We start from the raw sequence: 15,268 nt of genomic DNA on the forward strand, positions 1-15,268 counted from the left end.
TTACTTATTTCCCCTCTACACTTTATTATTTTTTTCCTCCTGCTAACTTTGGGCTTAGTTTGTTCTTTTTCTAGTTCCTTGAGGTGTGAAGTTATGTTATTTTAGATCTTTTCTATTTTACTATGGACATTTATTGCTATAAATAGCCCTCTTGGAACTGATTTTGCCTATCCTACAATTTTTGTATGCTGTGTTTCTTTTTTGTCTGAAGATTTTTTTTTAGTTCCTTTTTGATTTTTTTTTTATCCATTTTTTTGGGGGGAGTGCATTATTAAATTTTCACATATTTGTTAATTTTCTAATTTTCCCTCTGTCACTGATTTCTATTTACATTACATTGTGGTCAGAAAAGATATTTGTTATGATTTCAATCTTATATTTGTTAGAGCTTGTTTTGTGGCCTAATATATGACCTGTCTTGGAGAATGTTCCATATGAACTTGAGAAGAATGTGTATTTTGCTGTTGTTGGGTGGAATGGTCTATGTCTTTTAGGTTTATTTAGTCTATAGTGTTGTTCAAGTCTGCTGTTCCCTTTTTTATTTTTTGTTTGGATTATCTGTCCAGTAGTGAAAGCAGGGGTAGTGAAGTCCCGTATTATTATAGAATTGCTGTCCATTTTTCCCTCAGTTCTCTTAATATTTGCTTTATATATCTAATTGCTTGGATATTAAGTGCATGTATACTTACAATTGTTATAATCTTAATCGTTGACCCCTTCATCATTATATAATGACCTTCTTTTTCTCTCGTGAGAATATTTTACTATTGTTTAATTTATTTGATACAAATATGACCACTTCTGTTCCTTTGGTTTCCATTTGCTTGGAATATCTTTTTTTATCTCTTCACTTTCAGCCTATGTGTGTCCTTAAAGCTAAAGTGAGTCTCTTTTAAGCAGCATATAATAGGATCTTGTTTTTTTTATACATTCAGTTACTCTGTGTCTTGATTAAAGAATCTAATCTATTTACATTCAAAGTAATTAACAATAGGTAAGGGCTTATTATTGCCATTCTGTTCATTGTTTTCTGATTGTTTTGTAGTTCCTTTTTTCCTTCCTCTCTTGCTGTCTTCTTTTGTGATTTGATGATATTTTTGAGCTGGAAGGTGATATTTTTTGCTTCATTTCTTCATTTTTTTATATGAAGTTAAACAATTGTTGATTTATGGTATAGCTTGGATTACTGAGAATTATCTACCTGATATCTATGCTTTGTACATGAGTGTTAGTGATAAGATTATTGAGATGCTTACTGAATGCATATCATTTGCAAATGTGATTTTTCTTCTGCCCATTTTTTGTTAGTACTTTTATTATGAAAAGAAAAGAGATCGTTTAGGATTCAAAGTAAAGATTAACCCAAAAAAGTGTTCCTTTACTTTGTGTTCCTTGAAGCCTTGTATTGCTATCTTCACATTTGAAGCAATCACCTCCTCCAGTTTTGGCAGAAGAAAACCTTAACTACTCAGTCCAGCTAGAGATTATGGGGATCTCTCAGACTTTTTTATGGAAGTTATCACTCCTCTTGTTCCCTCCTAGGGAATCCCAATGCCTTAGAATTCTGTGCCTTCTTTCTGTCCTGCAAAGCTAGGCCAGGTGCTGAGATCTTCCCATTTACTTTCCCTAGGACGATGCCCGGAGGTGTTCAAGATCATACATCTTTCTCCCAGTCTTGCTGAGGCAAGCTGGCTGCTCAGATCTGCACCTAATGCTGACATTTATGTGCTCTATGGGGGCAGGCACAGCCATCTTCAGGGGTAATGGAAGCACCACACATTGGGTTTATGGGCTTCAGCCATGGAGTAACAGTGGGATTCTGGGGATGCACATTGGTTGGTTGATGGGGGGTTCTATAGGCAAGTCATCCTCTGGAGTTCGTGGATAATCATCTTGGTGGAGTCCCTGGACGGGTTAGCAGGATCCATATCTAACTATTGAGATCTATGCACCCACACCTGTTAGTTCCTCATTTCTTTCTATTCCTAGCTGCTCCCAGATGACTGAGCCAGGCTCATCCCCTCATTGTGGATAGGGACAGACATGGGCCTCCTAGGTAATATCCAAAAAGGCTGGCAAAGCCCGGTGCTCACTTTGCTTTCTTTTTCCCATGGGAGAAATTGTGGGCCAAGGGAGCATTTTTTGGTCCTGAACTGTACCTTCTTGGTTGGACATTGGGATTCCCACAGAAGTTCTTTTCTGTGGGTGGTTGCTAAGTTGATGTTTTTGTGGGGAAATGAGAGCTGGAACCTCCTATTCTACCATCTCGCTTACACCTTTCCTGTGAAAGACCTATTTAAAAGTGTTCCCAAATTGGTAAAATAATAATAGGAATAAAACACTGCAATTAACAAAGTGCTTTTCATGGACTATAATTGATTACATTCTCAGAACAACTATCTGAAATAGATACTGTAATTCTCACTCCACAGATTATTTAACAGTCAGAGAATTGAAGTTAGGACTAATACCTCACATAGGTAAGACAAAGCCTAAATCTAAATCTTGATCTTTTTGTTAAGGAAAACAATGCCCTTTAATTTTACAATGCTTTCCTTGTGCATAACATATGTTTTGATACTTATTTTAAATTAGAAGGTTGAAAAGAATATTTTGTGGTCATTTTTTAGTAATATTGAAGTCTGTTTATAAAATCATACTTATTTTGTTGATCCTCCAAAAAAAGCCATCAGATGTATATAAACACTAATACTTACTAATATGTAGACTGGTGTTTGTGGCAAAAAGTATTTTAATTTCTTTTTAAAGTATTTTAGAAATGTATTTCTAGATTAGCTTGTTTTCTTTCTTTCTTTTTCTAATTAGCTGTCATGTTAGATTACTTTCTGTCTCAACTATGCAAGATTGGTTAGATTTAAACAACAAAATATCGCATTGTTTTAGTCTCTCAAATCAAATGGTTTTTAAAACTTTAGTTGTATAAAAAAAATGTAGAGAGGTTGTTAAAATGCAGATTCCAGAATGTCTCCCAGAATATGATTATTAGTGAGTCTGGGATGCAAATAATCAATCGGCTTCTTTAACAAACACCCCAGTTGATTTGACGCAAGTGATTCTTGGACCATAATTTAAGAAACATTGTTCTTGAATTTTATTTTTTAATTTGCACTAATATGTGTAATTTTTGATAACACACAAAGTAACTATTAGCCATATATATCACTGTAAATATTGAGCTGTCTAATATGATAGCTACAAGGCACCTGTGGATAATTCAACAACTATACTTTAGTTTTACATGGTAACAAAAAATTAAAAAACTAGTTCTATAGCAAACTATGATTTTTTTTATTATGTTCAGTTAGCTATTGTATAATATGTAATCAAGCAAATATAATCTTAAGTAACATAACTGTTACTTAAATAATGTAACTGAATTTGGATCTGAATGCTATATGTTTAAAAGTGGTTCTTTGAGCCCCCCCAAATCACTTATGATACAATTACTTTTGAATCTCTAGCTTCCACTTATAAGGGAAAATCAGAAGATGATGACTTGGATTGACAGATTGTCAACAAGTTTTAAGTGACCAATAAACACAAAAATTATTCTTATTAGTGGTCAGGGAAATGCAAGTTCAAACTACAGCAACATGGAATTTCCCTCTTCTGAGATTGGCAGGGGAAAAAAAAAATGAGATTGGCAGTATCTAATGTTGACAAAAGTATATGGAAGTTGGCCCACAGATTCATTACTCATGGAAATATGCAATATTGCCATATACTTGGAAATATTTGTATAGAAATCTATTGGTTATTGGAATTAAAAGTGCACGTACTTTTGATAATGTTTGTATAATGATAGCCAGAAAAGCCAGAGTTTATATGATTATGTGCATAAGTTTGATTTTTTAATAACACTTTATACTGACAAAATAACATCAATAACTTAAAAACTTTTAATCAGGAGGAGAATGTCAGGTAAATTATGGATTTGTAATTTATGCATCTATTTACAAAGAATAGATAATATATTTTTAGTGAACTGGATGAAAGTTTATGACTAATTTTAAGTGAAGCAAACAAAATTAGGCTACAGAGCATTTTGTATAATAGACTTCACTTTTTAATGAATATAGAAAGAAGCCTTTAACCATATATTTATAAGATCTAAATATTGTGTTGCAATGTGGTAGATAAGGAGCACATGTAATTAATTAAATTTAAATTAATTGAGTCTAAATAAAATTTAAAATGTATTTCATCAGTCTCATTAGTCATGTTTCCCTGCTCAGTTACCATGTCTGGCTAGTGGTACCACATTGGGCAACAGAAATAGAATTTCCCAAATGGTGGAAATGTTTTGTTGGACAGCCTTACTCCAGAAAATTCTGGAAGCAAGTTAAAGTGACGGATGAACATTAGAAAATATTCATTATTATTAGTGCTTGGGGAAATGCAAATTAAAAGTACAATAACATTCAGCTTCTTGCACTAAACTGCATGAGTTCACAATAAACTCATGAAGTCAGAACTGGACATGGGATCAGGAGAAGGTTATTAGCATGTTATTGCATATTTCATATGGTTGATGTGTTTTAAATATATGAATTATTACTTATCCAATTTTTAAATCTCATTAAGTGAAAGAAGATATTTTGTTTTCATGTATATTGGGGGATGTTTTTAAAACCTTCTGCAGTGCTCATTAAATAATTTCTCCTATTCTTTGTAATTAAGTGTTTGGTAGTTCTTTCAAGGTCTGCTGCACAGTTGAATTTTCAATCTTTTTGAGATAGAAGGACTTGCATAGGGCAGAACATCGTAATGTAAGACATTGGGAGAACCAGAAAACTTGTAATTAAATTCTGACCTTTTCTTCTTGACTCTAGTTTGTCTGTCTCTCACAGCCAAGGACATGGCTTTGCAAGTTATAAGCACTCGATTTATTTTCCCCCCTGAGTTTTAATACTGTCCTTCAGTTCATAAAGGATAATTGTCATTATGGGGCTCGTATGCCTTTTTCTTCCCCTTTTAAACAATACGGACAGCGTAACTGGAAGGCATCCCTCTTTGCCATTCTGCTCTCCCTCTTTATTCTTATTGTCACCCTATCCAAACAGTTAAATGGTATTTAGGAGCAAGTGTTTTGTGGGAGTGTGAATGAATAAAAAAATAATGGGTTGCATTCAGAAAACACCTCCATTTCCCGCTGCTGAGCTCTTTGCTCCTGACCAAAATACAATTCCCAACGAGAGTCTCCAATGCATTGATGTGGCCATTGGGTGACCTAGGTCAGTGCATTTTGTCTATGACATTTTACCACCCCAAAGCACTAAGTAGTAAATATGGGAATGGAATGCGAGGTGGAGAACCGAAATTTTATCACTTCCTTGTTAAGTTTATTCAGAAAAAGATAGGAAGTGTGCTTTGCCAAGAAGGAAAGGACATGTATTGTTGAGATATAAGACATATGTTATAATAATGCATGATTCCCGTGCAGGGCTGGGCTTGTTTTGAGGAGCAGATAAAATCCAAAATCCAATGAATCTTTTAGATTTGGCTGAGGAATGACAAACCACGGTATCCAAGCTAGCCATAAGAGAAAAACAAATTTCATTTTGTTTTATAATCAACATAGAATGTTTTTTAGTGGGAAAACAACTGAAGGAACTCGTAATGTCCTGTTACACACATTGCTGCTTTAGTTACTATAAACACTGGTGAGCTTAGAGGTAGTTATTTTGGGTTTGCTTGCCTAAATATTGAGCTAACAGACATTTGTTGATCATTTGTCCATTTAGTCAACTGTACAAAGTGAAAGAATGATTCATGAAAAGTGATGTGGACCATGATTTGTGGATTAGTTGCCATGTATACCAGGAAAATCTGCTAGTGGTTTTGTTCCTTTTGAATTCCTGCATATTGCAGAGCAGGTTAAAATGAGGGTATTTTTCCAAATAAAAGCCTGTCATCCTTTTCCAACCCTCTGTTAACGTAACTCATTAGTGATTTTTTTCAAGCTCATAAAAGGTGAATTTTCTGTACTAAATGAGAACTCTAGGAGAACAGGTATTGAAATCACCTCTTTAACTCCATGATTAATACTCAAATCAACTCCCAATCCTGTATTAGGGATGTTTATCCTATATCTGGAGGCTTATTCCTATCCTCAAATCTAAACCCCATCTTACTCCTACCCAGGGAAATTTCCTTCTTTCCTTCTTTCTCAATGACAAGACAATGTTACCATTTGTGGGTTTTGTCGTGTGTGTGTGTGTGTGTGTGTGTGTGTGTGTGTGTGTGTGATCATATCATAGCTCTTTCCTTTTGGCCAATATACTCTTTTATATCCCAGTCTAAAATTTTCTGTCCAATGCTCAATTCTTTTACCTAAATTCCTATCATGATATTCTGTTCCCAGTATTGTGTCTTTCAACAAAAGTTGTCATCAGAATGGGCTGTGATGGTTTTATTACACAGAAATTCCTAAGGCATACCTCAGGAAAATTTGTATTTAGAAGGTAAGGGCTGGGGACTAGGCTTCCACATTTTGAAACTGTCTGCAGGCCATTACACTACCAGGACTTCCCCCAGGTGTTTGCTTTATTTCACCTCCAACTTCCATTGCACCTTTGTCTGGTCTGTTTATCAACCAACCATCCACAGCCCTTGTGCTACAAAAATGAAGACTGTGGAATTAGAACCTGTACAGAAACATCAGAAAAGCCAGTACATTCATTTGTGATATATGCTTATATACTTATGTATGTTTGTGAAGTTTCTGTTGTGAAAAATACATGTCTGTATTTTGGTCTCCTATTTTGGGTGTTATTCAAAAATGAATGGAGGAAGATAATGTATCAGGGAAAAAAAATTTAAAACAGCATACAAACTTGTTAAAATCTTTAAATTAGAGGGCCACAAAATTTAGTTTACATAAAAATTACTTGGAGACTTTGACAATTAAATATGTGAATATTTAAATATATAAAATTGTGTCTTTATATGTTTATGTATTTATATATTTCATTAAACACACACTTCAGCTTCCAAAGTAGGTGTGGAGGGAGGCCAAGAAATCTGCATATTTAATAGCTGAAGGGGTACAAATGGTCTTTGGCCCACATCTTGAGAAAGAGTGGCTTCAACCAACCAACACTGCATCTTGGTTTTCATCATCATTTTTTTTTTTTAAACATTCTTGTTTTTAAACTTTCTACCTGACAAATACATTTTTGTCTCTATCAGTGAACCACGTGATGACCGAAAACCAAAGGTAGTTGATGCCTTTCAGCAAGTCTTTCTTGGAACAAGATGTAATTATTTTATTTTTATATTATAGTCTATCAAGAAGGTATAGCTCGTGATTTCTTTAGAAAAAGAAATAGCACACTTACTCTTTTTCCGTTGAGCACCATGCAGTAGTTACTAGGGACTTTGTTAGCTGTGGGCAAGGCATCACTACCACCTGGTGGCGATGGATGAAAATTACAGGTTTAGTTGCCGATGACTGAATTCACACACACTGTTAATCAAGTGCCAACTCCAGTGGTTCTGCAATAAGCAATTCCATGGGCATAAATGGTATTTGGAGGAAGTCTGAGCGTTCATTTTCTAGTGCATTATCTTTTCTGCATGCCGATTCAGTCTCATCTCAGCTCCATGTGTAAGCACTAACATGTTGCTCTTTGTATGGTTTGAAGTTTTTACTAAATTAAAAAAAATTAAGTTTAAAAGATGGAAAGAGTAATGTTGACAGATTCTCTTCTTTTCCCAGCAGAGACATTATTATTTTCTTTTAATCTCAGGGAATTCTTGCACCTTGTTATACTTTGGTGACATCACCCTTACTTGTTTGTCTTTTTAAAATGAGCTAAAGAAATTTCTAGAGAGAATGATACAGATCCATCTATAGGCAGATATAGATAGATACGGATATAGCTATATATCTATAGGTATAGATATATATATCTGTAGATATCTATCTATCTATCTATCTATCTATATCTGTATCTATCTATCTATCAGGTCTTCAGGATTCAGCCACAGGAACTGGGAATGTACACATATGGCCAGTATACTAATACTTTCTGAAGTCTTATACTACTACTCTCTCTTATCCTCTACATTCATGTTAGTAACCAATGGGAAAAGACAATCTTAGCTTTAAACTACCTTTTGAAAATCCTTTTCCCCAAGACAATGATTACTCTTCTTTTTATTTTGGGTTAATATAAAAATTTATATACATTTTGTTAAAAGGCACTTAAATAATTATCAGGGAAACAACAGGACAAAAAAAAAGAGAGACAGTATACAAGTGCAGCATATAAGGAAACGAGATTGTTCCAGTGAAGGCTTGCTTTCTATTTGATGGAATACATGAAAATAATGTTATGATTTCAAGAGTAACTGAGGCCATACATGTCATCTCAAGCTTGTAACTTCATTAACAGATAACATATCTTGGGGCACCTGGGTGGCTCAGTGGGTTAAGTCTCTGCCTTCGGCTTGGGTCATGCTCTCAGGGTCCTGGGATCAAGCCCTGCATCAAGCTCTCTGCTCAGCAGGGAGCCTGCTTCCTCCTCTCTCTCTGCTGCCTGCCTCTCTGCCTTCTTGTGATCTCTGTTTGTCAAATAAATAAATAAATCTTTAAAAACAAAACAAAACAACAAAAAAAGACAAATCTTCCTGTTTACTTTGGGAGAAACTTAACATTAGAATAGTCCCTGGGACCAACGAACTTGAACTACTGAGAGAGTTTATGATGAGTAGGAGAAACACAGCACCTGAAGAGTGGAGTAACTGGAGAATAAAATACTACAAAATAAGAGCTAAACACAAGTTTTGATGATTCTTCATTTTTGCAAAAGCCAGCTTCTGATTTGGGTTCCCTGTCATAATATCTGGCTAAAGGTTGTGCTTCTCACCTTCTCTTATGATGCTACATGCTTTTAAAAAGCCATATTTGAGAGCATGTAACCTGGTTATCAAGCCTCTGCCCCTGTGTATAATCATATCAATAAAGCGCTCAGCAATTCATTGTACTGCCTGTCTTTATTCTCTGTAGAAAAGGGCCGGATACCTCTAAATGCCTGCCTAAGATACCTGACAAGACTATTACAATGACTAAGAGACTATCAAGTTCTTTTAGTTCTTTGAAACAAAATACTTTCACCAATTAATAAACTTAGTAGTCTGTCTGGAGATGTGTGGGTGATTTTTTGTTGTTGTTGTTAGAAAAATTAATCATTCCCACTTGTCAGAATCCAAGCAAAACAAGATTACATTAAACGCTACCTTTAGAGTACAGGAAGCAAATAACAAAGGAATGCTCCCACCTAATCACATTTAAGCTAAAATAATACTACAGATTTTATTTCTGTTAAGTCAGAGAAAGAGTGTTTTGTTCTGTTTAAATGCATTCCCTAAGGAGTATCTATGGGAAAAATTGGAACAAACCTTCTCCCACCATTGTGTTTTGAAAGTACATGGTGAAAGAGTAAACAAACAAGGATCTTCCTCTCTTTCTGCACTCAGTAAGGCTGTTGACTTTGTAGTTGCTGGGTTGATGGACACATCTGCAAAGGTTTTAAAGGGATCGTCCTTGTTTAACAATTGGGATGATCAAGGCCTTAAACTTGGGTTTCTCGTCCCTTGGTTGTGGTGCAATATGTACCTAGACCTTGGCTATCCTAAATGATCAGAGAGAGAGAACCACTCCCAGCATGTCACATCCTATAGGGATGGGTGGTCTACACCAGCATTTCTAGGTTACAGTCTGATGCTAAACTGATCTACAGATGGCCAGCCGAGCTTATACTTCTTCTGCAGACACAATTTATGTTCACTTTAGGGAAATGAAAATCTGGACACACACACACACACACACACACACACACAGGTTTAAAGTAATGTGGAAAAGAAATACAAGAATCCTAAAGGTTTTACTTTTAGTCTATGGTTAGATACAGTATCTAAGATACCAACAATCATGGCCATTGCTGTTTTGCTTAAAGGACCATTGCATGCCCAAATTTGCTTACCATGGGCTTTCAGGCCACATGGTCATCGTTGATGGACAAGCTAATTAACATATTTTCACTGTATTGAACATCCTTAGAGCATGTCGCAACAAACTAATGTTGTAGTGTCTCAATTAATAGAAACCAATATAATTAAGCAATTACATATTGTTCTTGAATGTGCTGAAGAGTAAGGAGTTAAAAACTGTACCAGGGCAATAATGAACACTCCAAAAATATATTAATCGAATCTGTGTGCAATCTATTTTAAGGGGAGCTATATAGAATTAAAATTTTATTAACAAACAACAAGCTGTTTTTAACCCAAGGTGTTTGTAACGTATTTGGAGGAACCAACCAAATATGCAGAAAACATTTCAATATATTCACCAAAGAATGTGAAATTTTTCCTTCTAACCAATAAATTCAAGTTTCTCAATGCTAAAATTCTAAAGTATATTTTTTTCTTAACACCATAAATACCCCTAGTTACTATAATAAAAAGCCCACTGACACAGAACTTAACCTGGCTTAAAGAAACGGAGATACTCCAGCTAAGGCACGTATCACAATAGCTAAAGGATTTGTTTTACATGGGTTAAAACAAAACACACACACACGTGTTTATATTTATATGTTTCATATTCATAATTTGTATTTCTATATTTTCTCATGTTAATAGGATGATAGCCTGTTCTGGGAGTAACCTCCCATTTCTCTTCACTAATGTATTACTAAGAATTCTAAAGCATTACAGTCAAGAGACATAGTCTCTGTTCTGAGTCCGGTCTATATTATCTTCTCACTACCCCATTATACATTTATACAGCCATGCTGGCTGTGCTAGGAAGTCCACACCCTAATTTTTGGTCTTACTTTTAAGTAGTTCTGTGTACTTTTTTTAAAAAAGTATAGTTTCTAAGACCTGCATTCTCCTTATTAATTTTAATGAGGGCCTCGCTTTCCTCTTATGCCCTTTGCAAAATACTGGCTTCTTCATTTTCAAAATTTCAGGCTCCAGCTTCAGTGCTGGTCTCCAAGCCTCATGGGTCCCTGGTTCTTTTCTCTTCATTAGCTCTGTTCTTTCTCCCAGAGCACCGTTCTCCACTGTCCTTTGCCGCCACTGTGCCAACTAAGAAAAAGGGAATTTACTTAAAATACTTAATATCCTTTAACAACAAAAACAGAAGAAGTCACTCCTTGTGTGGAATAGATTGAGCAAAAGAATATGGCCAGCATGAGCAAGGAGTAACATATTACATACCGAAAGAGAAATCCTTCTGGGAAAACCGTTGAGATAGCCATATGCTTTTACTGGAATTTCAAGACAAAAGATAGCATGGAACCCTGGGTCTTTTTTCATGTCTGTAGCTTTGTCTAACCACAGCATGAGCCTACAGAGGTGAGCCTGTCAAGAAAAGGAAGTTTCCTTTGTTGCTTTTGTTGCTATTATTGTTTTTATAATCGCCAGCTTAGTTATATTTAAAAACTAGAAATCTAGGTGGTGAATCAGGAAGAAAGCTTGGTATGAAATTGGGGCTGGGGGCCAGCACACTGTGTGGTCGCAGGCAGGAGAGGGCTCTGCAGGGATCTGCCGGCCCCTGCCATAGGGACTGTGCTCCCAGGTGAATGAGAAGGGAACCAACAAGTCTAAGGGTTTACTAAGCTAAGCACCAGAAGCAGACACAATGGCCCCTCTTTCCAGCTGCCCCATCTCTCTTAGTTTTCCTTTGCCTTGGAGTCCTCCTCGCACAGGAAGGAAAATGCTGCACACTCACTTTCCCAGCTGTGCTTGTAGCCCAGACACAGGCACGGAACTCAGGGCAGGTTAACGGGACCACGAGGGATATGACCAGCCCTTCCAAGAAGCATCCTCCCTGATGAGAGATGTGCAAAGAAGGAGGCCCACCCTTCTGCTTTGGACATTGTCCTGTAAGGACATGACACCCGGAGATACTGCATCCCAGAGAATGACGGAGAACCAGACCAAGATCACCGGCACCATCAGGCGTGGGCACCAGCGCAGGGAATCCCTACCTCTGTTGCTGTTGTTCTTTGAGGAACATTAACCCCTTGCATTGAAGGCCCTTTTGGTTAAGTATTTTGTTTCTGGCAGCCATATGCATCCTAACTGAACAACGGTGTCAGACGCCTGCCATGTGATCTCTTTTGAGGTTTATTTATTTTTAAAAGATTCCATTTATTTATTTATTTAGACCAAGCTGGGGCAGGTGTAGAGGGAGAGGGAGAGAGACTCTCACGCAGACCACACCAAGCGAGGAGCCCCACTGGGGGTTTGATCTCACAACCCTGAGATCGTGACCTGAGCCGAAATCAAGAGTCAGATGTTCAAGCGACGGAACCACCCAGGCGCCCCTCTTTTGATGTTTATAATCATCCTGCTGGCTGAGCGTTATAACCACCCCCCCCCCACCATTTCAGAGGCTCGTAAAGAGGAAGGCTCTTACTCAATGTCCCAGACCCGTGAGGACAGAAGGCAAGGCTCGAATCTGTGTGCTTGTGCCTTAAGCACATGTATGTCTCCAGTTCTCCTTCACTTTCTGCCCTTCTGTGACCACATACTGCTTCTGTGCAACAGCAAATATTTATCAACGGAGTTAGTATTTCAGCCCAGCAGGGTGGGTGTGGGCAGGTGTGTCTTTGTTCTGACACCACAGCGAGTACTGTAGGAAGTGAGGTTCGAGTACAAAAGGCACTTTTTGTTGCATGAGATTTTGGGAAAAGCAAGTATAATGTTTCTCTCTAGGGCAAGAGGCTGGGGCATGTATATCCTTGATTATAATTAGATACTGGGTACAAAATAGAAACTTAGCTTTGCAAATATCTTTTGGACACTGCATGACTGCAAGCTTCTTCGCCATGCTCTCTGTCCTTCCCAGAGTGCTATTGCCTGATCTTTAGTCATCGAGTTACTCACGGGCCCAACAACTTCACTAGAAGGCTTTGAAGAGCTCCCCCTGGCAAATGATGGATGCTTTTGAATTCTCCCATTTGAAAACCCACAGAATCCCTCTAAAATAGGAGACTAAGAACAAAGGTCAGAGCACATTATTTTTCTCTTCCTCAGTAGTGCCTGACTTTTAAAAGGGATTTAGTTCAACAAATTCTATGAGGTCCTGGGCAGGTGGAATCCAATTATTTGTGTGTCTAACGGTAGATCCTTTTCTAGACATAATTCTGCAAGATGGAAGATTATGTGCTGGTGTCACCTTTTCTCTGCTTCCCCAGATGAGGGATCGCTGTCCTCATTAGCCTGCATCCTGGATCTCTTTGACCTGTTCCAGCCTTCTCCTGACTGCCTAGGATTCCTCCTCTGGGAATTTTTCTTCCCAAACATTAGCTCTAATGTTCTCTTGATAAATTAATCCAAGCTGGGCGCCTGGGTGGCTCAGTGAGTTAAAGCCTCTGCCTTCAGCTCAGGTCATGATCCCAGGGTCCAGGGATTGAGCCCCACCTCGGGCTCTCTGCTCCGCGGGGAGCCTGCTTCCCTCTCTCTCTCTCTCTGCCTGCCTCTGCCTACTTGTGATCTCTGTCAAATAAATAAATAAAATCTTTAATTAATTAATTAATCCAAGCTAATGGCATTTCAAAGTTTATTATATCATGTACATGTAAGAAATAATATATCTACAAGGCTTTAACTCGGGGTAGTAACTTCCTTGGTGTGGAAATTTCAGCCAGACTGAGGATTCTTCCAAGGGAGGCAGAATCATGACACGGGGGCTGCTGCCTCTTACACCAACCAGCCAACAGGGAAATAGATTGTTCTAGCTCCTTCTCCAATAGGACACAGAGTTTTTGAAAAAGATTGACTTAAGAAAGACTTTATAATAATGTGAAAAGGCTAGCCTGCCTTGTTATTTTTCTAAATGAATGTTAACAGCGAGAGCGGCTGGAGTGGGAAACGTAAATAAATTCAGTCCTCACTGCTTTGAGCTCAAGCCACTTTCATCTGTTAACTGGGATTGATGAGATAATTAATCAGCATCTGGCATCTACTGTCACCAGTACACACCTGCCCTCTCTCTTCTCAAAAAAGTAGCCTGAGCTACCCTTTAAAAGCTAAATCCAACCAAGACACATGCCTCCACTTAAAGTCCTCGGTTCTCCTGCTCGCCCAGGATAAAAGACAGAATTCTGACAGCGGCTTTAGGCCCTGCTTTGCTTTCACCAGACTCTTCCTTTGCCCCCACTTACTAGTCTGTCATGCCACACTGGTTTCCTTCTGTGCACAGGGAACTCCAGGCCCTGAGCTGTCTTCTCGCCTCAAAACCTGCCTTCTCAGCGAGGGCTCCAGAACGGCCCTGCTCAAAACTGCAAATGTCCATTGGCTGGACACCCTTCCTCCGTAGTCTATTCCCTTTCCTGGCTTCTTAGTTCTCTCTAGCCCGTCACAGCAACTATAACACACGTTTTACTTGTCTGCATTGTTATCTGTCATCTTCCTGTTGGGCTCCCCCAGCCTCCTTGCTTGAATGAAAATTATATGAGAGCAAGAAATGTTGTCTTTTTTTTTTTTTTAATGCCGTATCTACAGTACATGGTACAGTATTAGATCTAATAAAGATTTATAAAATAATTTTCCCATCTCCCTGTTCTGCTAGAGATTGTAGTTATAAAATTATGGTAGGGACCAGTTCTAAATTGTCTAAACAGAGAAGGAATTTATTGAAATGAGATTGGAAGGCTTAAAACACCAGACTCTGAAAATGATTAGGAATCAAAGAAGGCTGGGTGGTAGAACACCCAGGCACTGAGAACGCAGCAGAATTGTCCTGGGGTTGCTTCATCTCTGCCACTGTAAGCAGTCTCTGTCCCTGTGTCTTTGCGCGCTCCCTCTAGTTCTGGAGTGCCCGTAAGCAAGTTGGAGCCTTGCAGTTTTTGTGCCAAGAAGCTAGCTGTCAAGGCCAGGGAAGACAACATGTAACCCCCGTTAGCTGCAAGCAGGAGCCTGGGTTCTGCCTCCCACCAAAATGTATACAATAAGGGATTTCCTGGTATAGGATCTGGATCACGGGCAGCCAAAGGAGAAAACCTAAACCAACAAGACCAATTCTAACCCACCGTTATAAATAGAAAGTGACCTTCATTTGTTGAATTTTGTTTTTCTCTCACTACGTTTTTTGAAAATTTCCCAGTGATATAAATAAGCATGTGAGTTTATTTCATGACTTTTGTCAGAGAAAATTTATACTCAACCATATTAAGTTAATAAAAATTTTAGCCAGACCTTAATTTCCCTCTTGAGGCAGACTCTA

Source organism: Lontra canadensis, unplaced genomic scaffold, assembly GCF_010015895.1.
Source record: "Lontra canadensis isolate GAN:19392208 unplaced genomic scaffold, GSC_riverotter_1.0 scaffold52, whole genome shotgun sequence".
NCBI lineage: Eukaryota > Metazoa > Chordata > Mammalia > Carnivora > Mustelidae > Lontra > Lontra canadensis.